We start from the raw sequence: 17,949 nt of genomic DNA on the forward strand, positions 1-17,949 counted from the left end.
CTCCCTGAGCCTGGTAACAGGTCCCACGTTCAGTAGAGTTTAAAGAAATGTTCATTGCCCAGTGTCAGATCATGCCTATTTGAGGTCCGTAATATATACCTATAGCATTGCATTGCAGTTGACCCCAACCTGCCATGACCTTACAGGGTGACTTTGGGGTCCTGGCTGTCTATTCTGTGTTCTGGGTCCCCGTCTGAATCTGAGACAGAGGTCCACATAGACCTCAGCCAAGGAAATACTCACCCCGGGTGGCAGGAAGCAAGCTATTTCAACTAGCAGCAGTGTATCGATATTCCCACGGCTCTGAACAAGCAAGGTGCAAGGCTGTGTTGTTTCATAAATTGCTGTATAAACAGATGGCAGGGGAGCGTTCAGTTGTAACTGGAAGGGATGATAAAGCATGAAGAGTCAGAAAAACTCCCAGCTTCACCCTTCTTCCCTGCTGAGCGGGTGTTTGGTATTTGCTCAGGTGTGGCACTTCCCTCAGCACAGCCTGGATTGCATCATTTGTTGCCCTGGGGGAGAAGGGGTTAATCTGAGGGATGGAAAATAAACATGTATGCCCTCCATGGCAACACCCCCCCCCAACAACACACCCTCTCTTAACAATCCCTCCTGCTTAAAAAACTTCTAACAATCCCTTCCTTCTGTCCAGTTCGCAAAGCACTCAGGTATACTTCTTTTAAAAAAAAAAATTAATTACACTGAAATTATTTGAAATTTACCGAAACGTTGCAAGAACAGTACAAAGAACTCCTTATTCCCTTCGCCCAGATTCTGTTAATATTTCACCACATTTGCCTCATCGCCCTCTCTCTTTTTTATATACACTCATTAATCCCTTTCTGAATTTCAGAGCAAACTGCAAACACCATTTCCTCAAAACAAGAGTAATATTTCCTATAATCCCTCTAAACCAAATCTTTTGCCACCAGGTCAACTCCAGCTCATGACTACCCCGCGAGTCAGAGCAGAAGTGTGTTCCAGAAGGTTTTCAGTGACTGACTTTCTGAAAGTAGATCTCCAGACCTTTCTTCCGAGGCACCTCTGGAGGGATTCAAACCTCTAACCGTTCTGCTGGCAGCCAAGTGCGTTAAGCATTTGTACCACCCAGGGACTCCATGTAATCACTGTACAGCTTTCCGGGTTAGGGAATTGCCATTGGGTTGATATGTTGATCACAGGTCATAACAAGGGACTGTTTTCGACAAACAGATCGATTCCTGGCCGGTTCTCAGTGGAGGAAGATGAAAGAGAGGTGGAACAAAGTAGTCTGAAGCTCTAGGACTGGCACTCCCTTTCTCTAATCTAGATTTGGCTTCTCAGTAACAGAAATATATTCTAGGTTTTTATCAAGGCTCTTACCTTGGAGCACAAACTTAGTTTGCTCTTAATTTGACCTTTTTCCGTGTTCCCTGAAGGGTCTGACCTGTCAGGCTGGCTAACACCTCAAAACCTTTGCTTCTCTACTTCTCCCTTCCCAGAGTCTCCTTTCTTCCTTTATCCCCTCTGGTTGCCTACTGTTCATTCTTTAAGGTTGAAACAAATACCACCTCTTCCGGGAAGCCTTCCTGGACTCTGCATCTGCTTCAGTTCCCCGTCTGTGTTCCCACAGTGTTCTGTAAAAAAAAAAAATTATTATTATTATTATTATTGTACTTACCCCATATTCGGAACTTCCACATGGTTTCGTAATTGCTGGTTAACTTCCTGTCTCCCTCAGTGCCCACCCACCACTCCATTTAGGGCAAGTACTGAAGGCCTTTCTTTGTACTTCCAGCCCATGGCACAGTGCCCAGCACCCAGCAAACCCTTGATAAATAGCTGTGAAATAAATGATGACTATATCAAAGATTTCTGCTTTTGATGTCTGTTTATTTTATTTATTTTTTGAAAATGTAATCCATTCATATGATTCAAAAGCCAAGAAATCAAAAACTAGATGAATAGACACTGAGAACCCAGGGTGGAAAGAGAAAGGGGGAGAGTGCTGGTACATTGTGGGGACTGCAACTAATGTCACAGAACAATTTGTGTATAAAATTTTTGAATGAAAAACTAATTTGGCTGTAAACTTTCACCTAAAACACAATGAAATTTTTTTTTTAAAGTCAAGAAATATAAAAATGTATATAGGAGGTCTCTGACCCCTGTGAACTACACAGAGGCATAAGGGGTTCACAGACTTTGAATGCCTCTCACCCCTGCATAGACCTGTATGGGCCCATTTCAACAGCGTAGGCCCACAAAAAAATTTTTTTTTTTTTTAGGCCCACATAAGCACAGGTACAACAGGGTATATGCCTGAAGCCTGTTTTCAACTGCAACAGCTATAAGGTGGAGTGGCAGGTTCGTGACATTTGACACCACCCTGCCCATTAAGTAGGGTCCTCATCTACCCACATCAGGGCCTGAGGACTTGTGGCTCCACCCACTCCACCTAGCCACCCGCAACAGGGGTCCGAGAACAAGTGGTGCCTTCCAGTCCTTACAGCCAACAGTGTTGGGGCCACAAAGTCTGGCTGCAAAACCTATCCACCTACGTAGTCTAGGGAACAGGGACACACCTTCCACCCAGGCAGACTTTGTGGCCTTGCCCAGACCATGACCCCCTACGGCCCCCAAATACCTGTGCCTACACCAATCACCCCTGACTATCTAGGACTGTAAGTGAGAGCCTGTACCACACACTCAGTGACCGATGACCTTGACACCTGGGCTGAATCCACACAGGAAAGACCAATCATTTGAAAAGGACTTCATGGTTGGTAAAGTAGCCTGTTGCTGTCAAGTCATTTCTGACTCATAAAGACCCTATAGGACAGAGTAGACCTCCCCCATAGGGTTTCCAAGGCCGTAATCTTTATGGAAGCAGAGTGCCACATCTTTCTCCTGCATAGAAGCTGGTAGGTTAGAACTGCCAACCTTTTGGTTAGCAGCTGAGTGCTTAACCACTGAGCAACCGGGGCTTCTTGGTAAAGAAGAGGGTCAGCAAAAATGAGGAACAACCTCAATGAAATGGATTGACATAATAGCTACAACAATGGGGTCAAACATACCAACAATCATGAAAATGACAAAGGACCAGGCAATATTTTCATTTTGATATGGCATAAGGTTGCCATGAGTTGGAGTCGACTGGATGACAACTAACAACAATAACATGTTCACTGGAACCAGTTGCCATCAGATTGGAAATAAATAGCCAGACATTTCTTCCATGGTACCTCTGGAGGGACTCAAACTTCCAACCTTTCAGTTAGTAACGGAGTACATTAACTGTTTACAACACCACCCAGGGACTCTACTATTGAAAAATCAGCAGCTGAAAACCCAATGGAGCACACATGTACTCTGACACATGTGGGTTAGAATTAACTTGACAGCAACTTTTTTTTTTTTTTTTTTCCTATTAAATAGACACCATTTCTGCCCTCAGGGAGCTTCTGCTGCCAGAATCCACTGACACAGTGCAGCATGGGCAGGGCTCACTGAGATCAGGCAAGAAATATAAAAGTGTATCAGATGTTATATCAGGACCAGGCTGAGCGAGGTGGTGAAAAGCTGTGTCATCCGTTAGGGCCCCCTGAAAGCAGACTCTGAGACAAAGACTAGGGCATGTAGTAAACATGGGAGGTGGGTTCAGGAAGCAAGAGTGAGGGTATGAGACAGGAGAAGGGGAAGATCCCAATATAAGTTGTGGTGTCAAGGTTGCTGCTGTGGGCTGGGACTCCCTGAAAAATATACAGGATGCTTCCTGGAATATTCTGCCCAAAGGGCAGGAGGCTCCCATCTCCCACAACTGAGGGTTGTCCTAGTAGGGCACTTCCAGGCTGTGTGCTGGGCCAAGCAGGTTCCTGGGATGTTGGGGGAGGCTCTGGGATAGAAAGTAGCCAGCTCGAGGAGGCGTGAGTCTGAGCTTACATGGAATTGTCCATCATGGTTGTGGCTACAATCAAACACCTGCCAAGGGGATGTGATGCAGGGAACCAGGGGCATCGGCTTCAGACAAATGTCAGAGAGTGGTGATGCCCTGGGTACCAGGAACACTGTCAGATTTTTGCTACTGATCAGCCCAGAGGTTTCTGGAAGGGAGGGGAAACTGAGATGTATGGATCTGGGACTGGAAGTCAACCCTGGCTCTAAGGCCTCTCGTGTTGTCCCTGAAAATAGGGAAGCTCTCGCTTTGTTAACGATGCCTTGATGGTAGGTGATGTCTCAGGTTTGAGAATATAGATTACACTCTGCACTGCTCCCACCCAAGTCCCTCCCACCTGCTGCCCAAAGACATGTGATGTCATCTCGAAGGAGGGGAAGGCACCTTGTGTTTGCTCAGAGGGAATTTTAGGGAAGCTCAATTTTTCAGTTTAGAATTGCATTTAGTTGATGGCGTAGTGGTTAAGTGCTATGGCTGCTAACCAAAAGGTCGGCAGTTCGAATCTACCAGGTGCTTCTTGGAAACTCTATGGGGTAGTTCTACTCTGTCTTATGAGCTGGAATTGACTTGACAGCAATGGGTTTGGTTTTTTGGATTTAAGAGGGATTCAAAATGACAGCGGCTTAATGAAATAGGGATTTGTTTTCTTTTAAGTAAAAGCATTCCATGAATAGGCCAGTTCAAAGTTCATGAGTGGCCCAGGTTCCCTCCAGCTTTCTGCCTCTCTGTTCTTATCATCTTCAGGGCTGCCTCCTGGTCCAAGATGGCAGCTGGAGCTCCAGCCAGGACATCCAAGTTTGAGGAAGGAGGAAGAGTGTCTGAGTTGCCTAGTGTTTCTGTAACAGAAATGCAGCAAGGGGGTTTGGCTTTAAAGAACAGAAATTTATTTTTTCACAGTTTAGGAGGTTAGAAGTCTGAATTCAGGGCATCGGCTCTAGGGGAAGATCCTTGTCTTTTTCAGCTTCTGCAGCCCCAGTGCTCCTTGGTTCCTTGGCAATCCTCATGTGACATCTATCTTCACCCATTTGTGTGTGCCTGGCCCTCTGTCTATGCTGCTGTTTACATAACTCAGAAGTGATGAGGTTTAGGATATACCCTACACTGTATGATCTCAACTGATTGATTTATTATATTACATTAAATTGCATTATGGAAAGTGATTACATAACATTAGATTAGATTACACCCACAGGTATAGGGGTTAGGATTCCAACACATATTCTGGGGGGACACAATTCAATCCATAACAAGGAGTGTGGAAAATAGGACAAACGGGTAGCTGCCATCTCAACCAGGACCCTTTAATGGATTTTCTTTAAAGCACCCTCTCCAAGGATGTATCATTGACCGCCATGGAAAGGGAGTCTGGGAAATGATTTTTTCTTTTTTTAAAAGCTGGACAGCTTGCCAGTTCCAACAATATGCCAATGTAATGAAGAAGGGACAGGTGGACATGAAGTGGCAACCAGTGGCCTCAGCATGGGGCTAAGAGCTCTCCTAGCCCCCGAAGGAACTGATTTAAACCAGGTTGGACAGAATACTTGGAGTGAAATTCCAACCCTTGGCCAGACCTTCAGATGGTGGTGGTGATGAAGCTGATGGTGATGAAGGGGATACTGGTAGTTTAAGCCCATTACTCCTATTTAGGTATGAGCAGAATCGACTCAATGGCAATCCGTTTACGGGGAAGCCCAGTGGCCCTGCCGTGAGGAGAGCAGGCCTTAGATGCTGGCCGTGCATGATTGCCCTCTGACATGAGTCAGTCACACTCGCTCTTGTTATTTTCCACTTGTCTAGGTCAGGGGACTCTCTGGACCTGTAGGAATCAGCAGTTCCATGACCAAGGAAGGAATCTGCAATGGACTGGAAGGGCAGAGGTCCAGGGAGTGGCCCTACCAGGAGGAGGCAAAGGGATGTGGGGGTCAGACAGCTGCATACCTAGAAGAGTTTGACCCCAGGAAAGGAATCAGCCAAGCTCCAACTCCTTGCCCAGTCTGCACCTAACTGACCTTGAGCAGGATAAGGGTGGGTAGAGGGGCTCCTGGAGTCGAAGCTCCCCCTTACTTGGGATGGTGTAGAGCAGGACTTCTGAGACAGGAGGCTTGCCAGCCTGACCCAGGCAGACCACTGTTGGTCTCTGAGAACAGGATGGCTATTGCTGTGTATCGGGGCGGAGGGCGATGGGGTACTACCCATTCCTGAGGTTAAAGTCTCCTTTTCTGTGCCTCTCAAACCTGGACACCACCCCCCCATGCCAAAGTGTTATTCCTCACCATCATTCCCAATGCTTAACCATTTACCAGAGCACAGTCAGCGGTTTTCCAGGGAATTTGGACTGTCAGGCTCTGATGGCTGCTGAGGGCCATTCAGTGGTCCCTGGAGCAGAACCGTTGAAGTTGACTTTGGTGCCCTGAGCCCAGGCCCTCTGCCCCAGCTCACCCCTAGACCTCTACCACCCAACTCACCTTTTGGCCTTGAACTACCTCTCAGACCCCACCCACCATTGCTTCTGAGACACTTTGATCACAAAAACATCAGATGTGTCCTTAGAATATAAGGGAGATGAGGAGGTGGAGGAGGAGGAGGCTGGCAGGTGTTATAGCTGCCTCACCATTATGAGTGACATGTCAGAGAGCCCTGAGCCTGGGTGTGAAACCTGTGTGATCTTAGGCCAGTGACGTAAACCTCTACAGGCTTTGGTGTCTCTTCTATAAAGTGAGGATAACAACAACAAACTAATGAATGAATGAATGCCAGAAGTTTTGTGAGGTTTAAGTGAGATCATGAGTATTTACAAATTGCTGAAGACAGCAGAATATCTACAAGAAAGTGTCTAATCCCCGCCTGGCTTCCTTCAGGTGCTTCCTCAGAGCTCAAATTTGGGCAGCTCCAGAGGCTGGCGCCCTGGTGGCACAGTGATTAATAGCTGCTAACCAAAAGGCAGGCAGTTCAAATCCACAAGCCACTTCTTGGAAAGTCTCTGGGGCAGTTCTGCTCTACCCAATAGGATCACTACGAGTCGGAATCAACTCCATGGCAAAGGGTTTTTATTTATTTTTTAGGGGCAAAAGGATGGCACCTTTACATGTAAAATCTTGAAGCCAAGGATGTCAGAACTTAGATAGCGTTTGCATTATTTAAAAGTTGTTAAGTGCTTCACTACTAATCAAAAGGTTGGTGGTTCGAACCCACTCAGAGGTACCTTGGAAGAAAGGACTGGGGATCTGCTTCCGAAAGGGCACAGCCTTGAAAACCCTACTCTGCAACACCTGGGGTTCCACAAGTCAGAATCAACTCAATGGCAGCTGGTTTTAACAAGTTCAGCATGAATATGTAATGTTTGGATTTGCCTAAAGAAAAATTCAAAAGATCATTTCAGATTTTTTTTTTGTATGTACAAACAAGTGTTTCTCACTTACTATATGTATCTAGGAAGTAGATACATTTCAATTAAACGTTTATAATGCCTAAAGACAAGTTTTGAGTTTTTCCAATGTAAGAGCCATTTATTATTTTTAAAAAAGCATAACTTGTTGGACAAATTTAAAATGACATGTTATGGCATGTTTGGATTGATGTTAGAATACCAGTTGTCAAAATGATTTCAGAACCTGGTGTGTAGATTGCTTGCATTTCACATCAGGGACAATTAACTGTTTTTTCATACATTTCAAGTTGAGTTTCTACACGATGGGACAGAAGGCTTCAAGCTACTCTTTCGAAGTATGTGTCCACACATAACACGCTGTGTATACGTAGTCTCCATTTCCAATAAAGCAAAGCCTTATTGGAAAGAACCAGCCTTTTATTATTTCCTTTTAATGTTATTTTTGAAGAAACCAAGACATCTTGTTGTGCTTTAAAATCATTTTGATCAGATGAATGCAAACTATGGATCTGGTGATGAGTCCCTCACCGCCGACTACAGAACACTTATCATTTGTCTGATCCTTGCTGGGTTGTTATGCTTCAGTGTCAATATATCTCCTACCTCCCATTACTAACCATAGACACATGCTTTGACCTAATAGAATAAATGACAACATCTAAAAACTATTTAAAGTTGTTTAATGATTAAAAAAAAAAAAAAAACCTCAACTATCCTGTGTAGCTAAGAAGCTGCCCGAGAGACTGAGTCACAAGCATTCCATATGCTTACTCAGTAATCACTCACGTTGCTCTAAAAGACCAAAACAAAATCCATCACCATTGATCGAGTTGATTCTGACTCATGGCAACCCCATGTGTTTCAGTGTAGCACTGCTCCATAGGGTTTTCTTGGCTGTAGTCTTTAAGGAAGCAGATTAGCTGGGCTTCCTTGCGCAGCACTGTTGGGCGGATTTGGGCTGCCAAACTTTTGGTTAGTAGCCAAGGGCAAATAGTTTGTGCCACCCAGGGACCTTCACATGGCTCTAGGGGGAGGTTTTGTAAATTTGTTTTAATTTACTTTGAATAGCTGATATGGTTAGGTGGCTCAACATGCAAAAAGTACAAGAACAAAGTGGAATTGCTGGGTCAGGGTGAACGTGCATTTAGAATTTTGATAGCTGTTGCTAAGTCATTCTGCAGGAAGTTTTTTCCAATTTACGTGCTCAGAAGAAAGGTCTTTGCTAACTAGTGTACTGGCAGATATTTGATCTTTGCCAATCTGATAAGTGAAAAAAAAAAAAAAAGCAGAATGATAATGGTACTTTAAATATACATTGCACTTACTGCAGGTGAAGGTGGGTGTCTTTTCAAATGTTTAAGAGTCATTTGAATTTTCTTTTCTGTGAATTGTCTGTTCACGCCCTTTGCTTACTTTTTTTCTATTAAGGATTGTTAGTCTTTTTTTTTATTATTGATTTGTAGTTCTTTATATATTAGAGAAATTAACCCTGTGTTTGCAATATTAGTCACAAATACTTTTTCAAGCTTTTTCTTCATCCATTTGTTTTGTTTACAGTTTTGAAGTTAAAATTTCAAATAAAAAATTGTTCGAATTTATCAAGTTTTTGTTTTATGGCTTCTGGGTTTTGTGTCGTGGCTGGAAACGCTTTCAGGGTGGGAAAAGGAATTATTTAATTTATTAAAAATTTTCGAAACTTAAACGGAAATGAACACTATCATCTCCATTAATATACAGGCCGCTGGCTAGGAAGACTGTGGGTGAATTAGGGCTTTTACAAGTTCTTGGTTAGCTTAAGCTGATTCAGCTCCAACTACTATATTGAACCAGAGTAAAGCCCAGGACCCAGAGAGGGAAAGTCCACTCAGGGTTGGTGTAGAATTAGCCCACCCAACTTCCCTTTGGGAACACACTCAAGTGGAGGGATGCTCAAAATGGGCCACATGTCTGCATGTTCCAAACCCTCCCTGGCTCTTGTCTAAGAGTAATAAGTGCTTATGTGTCTGTCAGTTTGTCGTACTGTGGGGGCTTGTGTGTTGCTGTGACGCTGGAAGATATGCCACTGGTATTCAAATACCAGCAGGGTCACCCATGGAAGACAGGTTTCAGCTGAGCTTCCAGACTAAGACAGACTAGGAAGAAGGACCCGGCAGGCTACGTCTGAAAAGCATTAGCCAGTGAAAACCTTATGAATAGCAGCGGAACACTGTCCGATATACTGCTGGGAGATGGGCCCCCCAGGTTGGAAGGCACTCAAAAGATGACTGGGGAAGAGCAGCCTCCTCAAAGTAGATGTCATTCCACAACTCGTCTGGTCTTCCGTCACTAGTGTTCAATGAGTCATATCTATTCTTGAGATGGTCTCTAAATTCAGGTGGGATTTACTCAAGGTCATATTTTGGCTCTCGTGGACTTGCTCGACCTTAATGACGTGGATGGGGTAAAGCTTTTGGGACCTTCATTTGCTGATGTGGCACAACTCAAAATGAGAAGAAACAGCTGCAAACATCCATTAATAATTGGAACCTGGAATGTAAGAGGTATGAATCTAGGAAAATTGGAAATGGTCAAAAATGAATTGGAATGCATAAACATTGATATCCTAGGCATTAGTGACCTGAAATGGACTGCTATTGGCCATTTTGAATTGAACAATCATATAGTCTACTATGCTGGGAATGACAACTTGAAGAGGAATGGTGTTGCATTCGTCGTCAAAAAGAACGTTTCAAGATCTATCCTGAAGTACAACGCTGTCAGTGATAGGATAATATCCATACGCCTACAAGGAAGACCAGTTAATACGACTATTATTCAAATTTATGCACCAACCACTAGGGCCAAAGATGAAGAGGTAGAAGATTTTTATCAGCTGCTGCAGTCTGAAATTGATTGAACATGCAATCAAGATGCATTGATAATTACTGACGATTGGAATGCAAAAGTTGGAAACAAAGGAGAAGGACCAATAGTTGGAAAATATGGCTTTGGTGATAGAAACAATGCCAGAGATCGAATGATAGAATTTTGCAAGACCAACGACTTCTTCATTGCAAATACCTTCTTTCACCAACATAAACAGCAACTATACACATGGACCTCGCCAGATGGAACACACACAAATCAAATTGACTACATCTGTGGAAAGAGATGATGGAAAAGCTCAATATCATCAGTCAGAACGAGGCCAGGGGCTGACTGTGGAATAGACCATCAATTGCTTATATGCAAGTTCAAGCTGAAACTGAAGAAAATCAGAGCAAGTCCACGAGAGCCAAAATATGACCTTGAGTAAATCCCACCTGAATTTAGAGACCATCTCAAGAATAGATATGACTCATTGAACACTAGTGACGGAAGACCAGACGAGTTGTGGAATGACATCAAGGACATCATACATGAAGAAAGCAAGAGGTCACTGAAAAGACAGGAAAGAAAGAAAAGACCAAGGTGGATGTCAGAGGAGACTCTGAAACTTGCTCTCGAAGGTAGAGCAGCTAAAGCAAAGGGAAGAATTGATGAAGTAAAAGAACTGATCAGAAGATTTCAAATGGCTTTTTGAGAAGACAAAGTATTATAATGACATGTGCAAAGAGCTGGAGATGGAAAACCAAAAGGGAAGAACACGCTCAGTGTTTCTCAAGCTGAAAGAACTGAAGAAAAAATTCAAGGCTCGAGTTGCAATGGTGAAGGATTCCATGGGGAAAATATTAAAGGACGCAGGAAGCATCAAAAGAAGATGGAAGGAATACACAGAGTCATTATACCAAAAAGAATTAGTCAATATTCAACCATTTCAAGAGGTGGCATATGATCAGGAACCGATGGTACTGAAGGAAAAAGTCCAAGCTGCTCTGAAGGCATTGGTGAAAAACAAGGCTCCAGGAATTGATGGAATATCAATTGAGATGTTTCAACAAACAGATGCAGCACTGGAGGTGCTCACTTGTCTATGCCAAGAAATATGGAAGACAGCTTCCTGGCCAACTGATTGGAAGAGATCCATATTTATGCCTATTCCCAAGAAATGTGATCAAACCGAATGTGGAAATTATAGAACAATATCACTATTATCACATGCAAGCAAGATTCTGCTGAAGATCATTCAAAAACGGCTGTAGCAGTATATTGAGAGGGAACTGCCAGAAATTCAGGCTGGTTTCAGAAGAGGATGTAGAACCAGGGATATCATTGCTGATGTTAGATGGATCCTGGGTGAAAGCAGAGAATACCAGAAGGATGTTTACCCGTGTTTTATTGACTATGCAAAGGCATTGGACTCTGTGGATCATAACAAATTATGGATAACATTGGAAAAATGGGAATTCCAGAACACTTCATTGTGCTCATGAGGAACCTTTACATAGATCAAGAGGCAGTTGTTCGGACAGAGACAGAACAAGGGGATACTGATTACTTTAAAGTCAGGAAAGGTGTGCGTCAGGGTTGTATTCTTTCACCATACCTATTTAATCTGTGTGGTGAACAAATAATACGAGAAGCTGAACTATATGAAGAAGAACAGGGTATCAAGATTGGAGGAAGACTCACTAACAACTTGCGTTATGCAGATGACACAAGCTTGTTTGCTGAAAGTGAAGAGGGCTTGAAGCACTTACTAATGAAGATCAAAGACCACAGCCTTCAGTACGGATTGCACCTCAACATAAGGAAAACAAAAATCCTCACAACTGGACCAATGAGCAACATCATGATAAACAGAGAAAAGATCGAAGTTGTGAAGGATTTCATTTTACTTGGATCCACAATCAACAGCCATGGAAGCAGCAGTCAAGAAATCAAAAGACAGACTGCTTTGGGTAAATCTGCTGCAAAGGACCTCTTTAAAGTGTTGAAGAGCAAAGATGTCACCTTGAAAACTAAGGTGCCCCTGACCCAAGCCATGGTATTTTCAATCACATCATATGCATGTGAAAGCTGGACAATGAATGAGGAAGACCGAAGAAGAGTTGACACCTTTGAAATGTGGTGTTGGCGAAGAATACTGAATATACCATGGACTGCCAAAAGAACGAACAAATCTGTTTTAGAGGAAGTACAACCAGAATGCTCCTTAGAAGCAAGGATGGTGAGACTGCGTCTTACATACTTTGGACATGTTGTCAGGAGGGATCAGTCCCTGGAGAAGGACATCATGCTTGGCAGAGTACAGGGTCAGCGGAAAAGAGGAAGACCCTCAACAAGGTGGATTGACACAGTGGCTGCAACAATGAGCTCAAGCATAACAACGATTGTAAGGATGGCACAGGACCAGGCAGTGTTTCGTTCTGTTGTGCATAGGGTCGCTATGAGTCAGAACTGACTCGACGGCACCTAACAACAAGAACAACAACTCTGTTAGAGTAAAGTAAAGAGATTTATTGAAGTTCCGATAACAGTAAGGATTGGGGAAAACGTCAGATTTTACACAGTGAGCAAACACCTCCAAGATGGTGAAGTTGTGGAGACCTTTTAAAGGGTGAGAACAAAGAAATTGAGGTGTACTAATTTGATTGGACATTACAAACTTAGATTAACACAAGCCAGGTTTACTGGAAGTGGGGGCTGGGAGGGAGTAGGTTACAGGACATGTCTCTCTTCGAACCAGCTTGCTCAATGAAATTTTTCTTGTCATCGGTTACTTAGGAGACCAAGATAAGAGTCAGCATCAAGGCCTTCTTCCCAAGACATTGTTTCAGGAAGGGTCTTGATAGCTTCCGTGAAACAGTTTATTGTTATTCTCTCAGCTTAACCACAGAGAAAAGGAGAAAACTTTCTTTAGTTTACACTTAGTCACAGGTGGTAAAGAATAAAGTTAAGAGTTTGCATCTATTAAAAGAAAGGCAAGCTGGAGTAGGGCCCCAAACTCTAAAGTAGCCGTCTTTATTTTAGTCAAGTGTCTCAGTTTACTAACTTTCTCGCTTTGCTGGGTAAGAGAGGGGACAAGTTTCTCCTGGCTGCAGAGAGGGAGTCAGAGTCTGTGAGGAACAGGGACTGTGTTGTGAGCCTACAGTGGGAAGGAGGTCAGCCAGATGGTGGAGTTCTGCAAGGCCTTCCCTTCCCACCATCTCTGGGCCTCAGCCCCTACAGAAGCTCCTCCTTCCCCATTGTAATGCCCACCCTCAGAGCCCAGCGTCCTTCTCAGGAACTTACCCTGTGGCCTTGTTCCCTTGCGTTAATAATATCTGCATTTCCAAACAGAATTTCAAATTCTCACAGGAGCCAGACATTCTGAAGACCTTGGAGGCTGGATGAACCCCTGAAACTATTTCCCTGAGATTATCTTTAAACCTTAAAACAAGAATATCCCCGAAGCCTTCCTAGAGCCCAAAGGTAGTTTAGCTTGTAAGGAACCTCTGTCTTAAGGATTGCGCTCTTTAGAGAACTATGTACTTGGGATCAAATAGACAACAGCAAATTGAAAGATTAGATAGGAACCTTAGTGGGCAGGGAGTTTATGTTAACAGGAGAGGAACAATTTGGAAAAGGAGGATGAGAATGTTTGTACAACTCAAATAATGTAATCAACGTCACTGGATTGGACATGTAGAAATTGTTGAACTGGTGCATGTTCTGCTGTGTATATTCTCTACAATAACAACAAAAATAAATTATTTTAAAAAGGCAAAATCAACCCGCCTCCCCAAATAATAATGTCTGCACTTATAAGAAGCAGTGCCTCAGCCTACAGAGAGTTGGATTTGTTGTCGTTAGTTGCCATCGAGTTATTCCAACTCATGCCGACCCCAGGTGTGCAGAGGAGAACAACTCCACAGGGTTTTCAAGGCTGTGGCCTTTCAGAGGCCGATTGCCAGGTCTGTCTTCTGAAGCATCCCTGGGTGGGTTCAAACCACCAACCTTTTGGCTAGTAGTCCAGTGCTTAACACTTTGCGCCACCCAGGGACTCCAAATTTACCAGGAAGCTAATGTGCCTCTCACTTGCTGGGGCCCTTGCATGGCCCTGGGAGAGGCCCTGGCAATGTGTTCCTATGGACGTATGTTTTCATAAGATTCGTAATTTTGAATTATTTTTCTAAGACTGCCCTTTCCCAAATGGTTTGAGCTTCAGATTCCACAATCCATCCTTGATTGACAGTTAAGCAGTTACTGTATATTGGTGGCATTTCAGGCAAACTAGAGGAAGAGTTTCATTTGGGAAGGAGGTGTGGGGAAGGGGGCCTTTCTGGTGTCTCTAAAGCCACATATAGTTGGTGACCTCACCTCAGCCATAGGCTCCACAGAGCAATGCTTGTCTTCTTCCCCACTTTGTCATCAGTACTAGTACTGAGCCTGGCACACAGTATGTCCTTTGCTGATGCATGAATGAATGAGTGAGTAAATGAATGAATGGCATATCCAACTCTGTCAGGTGTTAGTCTGACCCTGAGGACAGATCTTCATCACTTGGCAGCGATCCTCTGCTTGCTGCCAGCCTCACTTCTCCGCCCTTCCCAGGAGGTGTTGAGTTGAGGGATGCAGACGCAGCCAGTTGGTGCTGGTTCCTGCCTCTAGGCCCAGACCAGCAGCCACTTCCTCTTGGCTCCAGTTAGAGGGGCAGGTGCCCTCCTGGCCATAGGGTGGGGTTTGTGGGGTGTGGATGGGCCAGGAGCCCTCTCTGTTTATTCTCCTAGGCCTGGCCTGCCTCAAAGCTATGTGGGTAGATGGGGGGGTCCTTGAATGAGAAGTGTCCAACATTCTTGGGGTCAGGGTGGCATGTGTGAGCAGGGTGTGGGGTGGCAGAAGTTTCTGGAAAGGAAGGAGAAGGGGAACAGTCCCTCCCAGTCCACATATACTTACCCCCCTGCCTCCCACACATATAATCATGGATGGCATCCTTTCTCCCTTCCCCTTCTGTCACCCCTATCTTTCAAACCCTTCTTAACCAGCAAGTCTATCCAGATTATCTCCAGTGAATCCAGACCACGCCTTAGTTCTGTGTCTCATTGGAATTTATGCATGTGGTTAACCCTGTGTTTATTTTTCCAACCCTATTGTTCTCTCCTCTGTTCTCTTCAAGGCTCGGTAAGCCCTTCACAGACACAAATTTCCTTCATCTGGGAGCTTCTTCCCAGTCAGGACCCCCACCCCCTTACCCCCGCCTGCCGTTCAGACTAGAAGCTTTCTGTTACTCAATGAGAACTGTTGGCATTTATATAAAAGAATGTGGTGGGGGAGAGGGGGAGTAAAGAATGTCACTCTCTGACAGGGATCTGGAGGTGAGGGGAGACTCAGAGAGCTGTTATAAATACTCTGAGAGGGTGTCTAAAAAAGCACATAGAGGCCCACCTTTTCCTATTCTAATAAAATAAAAAAAAAGTTAGTAGGTTGTTTAATAATCTTCCAAATTCCAAAGGACCAGAAGAGTGCAGTTGAAAGTTAAGTCTCTCAGCCAGCTTTGTCCTCCAACCACCCACTTCTCCTGCTCAGAGATAGGCACTATTACCAGCCATATACTTTTATGAAAGTATATGTTTTTATGAAAGCCCTGGTGACCTACTACCGAAAAATCAGCCACTGAAAACCCTATGGAGCACAGTTTTACTCTGACACACATTAGTTTGTCATGAGTTAGAATCGATTCAATGGCAACTGGTATGTGTTTATATACACATACACTTTCTCTTTAATATAAAAAATAAAAGATGTGCAATCACTTCGGAAAAAAGTTTGGAAATATCTTTAAAGCTGAGCTGAACACATGCATATCCCATGACTCAGCAATTACTTCCCTAGATTCATTCCCAACAGAATTGTGCATGTCTACAGGGTCACTATGAGTTGGAATCAACGCGACGGCAATGGGTTTGGTTTTTTTTTTGACTCATCATAAAGGCACCCTGGTAATGCAGTATGGAAACCCTGGTGGTGTAGTGGTTAAGGGCTATGGCCACTAACCAAAAGGCCAGCCGTTTGAATCACCAGATGCCCCTTGGAAACCCTATGGGGCAGTTCTCCTCTGTCCTATAGGGTCACTATGAGTTGGAATCAACTCGATGACAACGGGTTTGGGTTTTTTTTGTTTGTTTGTTTTTGTAGTGCTCGGCTGCGAACCAAAAGACAGGCTGTTTGAATCCACCAGCTGCTCCTTGGAAACAGTGTGGGGCAGTTCTACTCTGTCCTATAGGGTCGCTGTGAGTCAGAATCGACTTGACAGCAATGAGTTTGTTTTTTGTTTTTAACTCACCATAAGGCTGTCTAAGAACATTCATAACAGCATCATGTGAAGAGTCAAAAACCGGAAACAGCTAAAATGCTCATCGCTAGTAGCATGGGTAAATGTTGTTGTTGTTAGGTGCCAGTAAGTCAATTCCAACTCATAGCCATGTGACAGAGTAGAATTGCTCCATAGGGTTTTCTAGGCTGACATCTTTACGGGAGCAGGTTGCCAGATTGTCCTCTCTCGGAACTGCTGGGTGAGTTTGAGCCACTGACCTCTCAGTTAGCGGCCGAGTGCTAACCAGGGCTCCCCATGTGGATAAATAAATTATGGTATAGTCTTATGATGGAATATTATACAGCAATGAAAAGGAACAAATGGCTGCTATGTACAAGAATGTGAGTGAATGGATCTTGCAAACACGTTGTGGAAGGAAAGAAGCCAGACTCAAAAGCACGTACCATATGATTTCATTTATATAAAGTTCAATAACAGCAACCATGAACCAATGTCCATTGTTACGGGTCAGGCAACAGGAGAGTGCTTACCCTTTGGGGAGAGGGAGGAGGAGGAGTACTGTTGGTCCCTCCTTGGGCTCAGGACCCTGAAGGTACAGTGGACATCCATGGCTTACGGTATACCAGAGTTGAGGGCCTGCAAGAAAAGTGGAGGTTGGGGGCGACATCAAGGCAGAGGGGGAGCACCATGTCTGAGAGCTGGGACGAGCCCCACCAGGGCTCAGTAGGCTGGACAATCAGCTTTCCACTAGACTGTACCAGCACCTTGATCTGAGTGGGCCAGAGAGGCTCATGAGGTGGTAACAATAACCTGGTAAATGCCATGGTAGGGGACTGTGGCAGAAACACCTAACCTTGGGGGGCAGGGGGCAGGTGAAAAGTCAGTGGTGTGAGCTGCTCAGAAATGGACTTGAAGGTCAAGGTAGGCATTAGTCAGGGGAAGAGCAGTCCAGGAGAATAGTGTTGAGGAGGCCCAGAGGTTAGAGAGGAGTTGGGGGTGCTGGGGGTGTTGAAAATGAAAGAATGGGCAGGAGGCAGAGGAGGTGGCCACAGAGCAATACTAAACAAACCAAACTTGTTGTTGTCAAGTCAATTCTGACTCATGGTGATCCCACGTGTACAGAGTAGAACTGTGCTCCATAGGGTTTTCAAGGTTTTGACTTTGGAAGCAGATCTCAGGCCTTCTGAGATGCCTCTGGTTGGGGTTGAAACGACAACTTTTAGGTTAGTAGGCAAGCCCTTAATTGTTTATACTACCCAGGGGCTCCTTGGCAAGAGATAACCAAAAAACAAAAAACTCACTGCTGTTGAGTCGATTCCAGCTCATAGTGACCCTATAGGGCAGAGTAGAACTGCCCGATAGAGTTTCCAAGGATCACCTGGAGGTTTTGAACTGCCAACCTCTTGGTTAGCAGCTGCAGCACGTAACCACCATGCCACCAGGGTTTCC

At 44.3% G+C, this 17,949-nt stretch overlaps 1 long non-coding RNA gene across 1 annotated transcript; it reads right to left on the bottom strand.

The window, feature by feature from the left end:
* Positions 1-471: 471 nt before the first annotated feature.
* LOC126070885 (uncharacterized) lies at positions 472-17,112 on the bottom strand. Its single transcript, XR_007516327.1, has 3 exons — positions 17,031-17,112; positions 1,551-1,619; positions 472-515 (listed from the first exon to the last, which is right to left on the bottom strand). It is a non-coding gene; the product is annotated as an uncharacterized LOC126070885 (long non-coding RNA).
* Between the last annotated feature and the right edge of the window lie 837 nt (positions 17,113-17,949).

This window comes from Elephas maximus, chromosome 1, assembly GCF_024166365.1.
Source record: "Elephas maximus indicus isolate mEleMax1 chromosome 1, mEleMax1 primary haplotype, whole genome shotgun sequence".
Lineage (NCBI taxonomy): Eukaryota > Metazoa > Chordata > Mammalia > Proboscidea > Elephantidae > Elephas > Elephas maximus.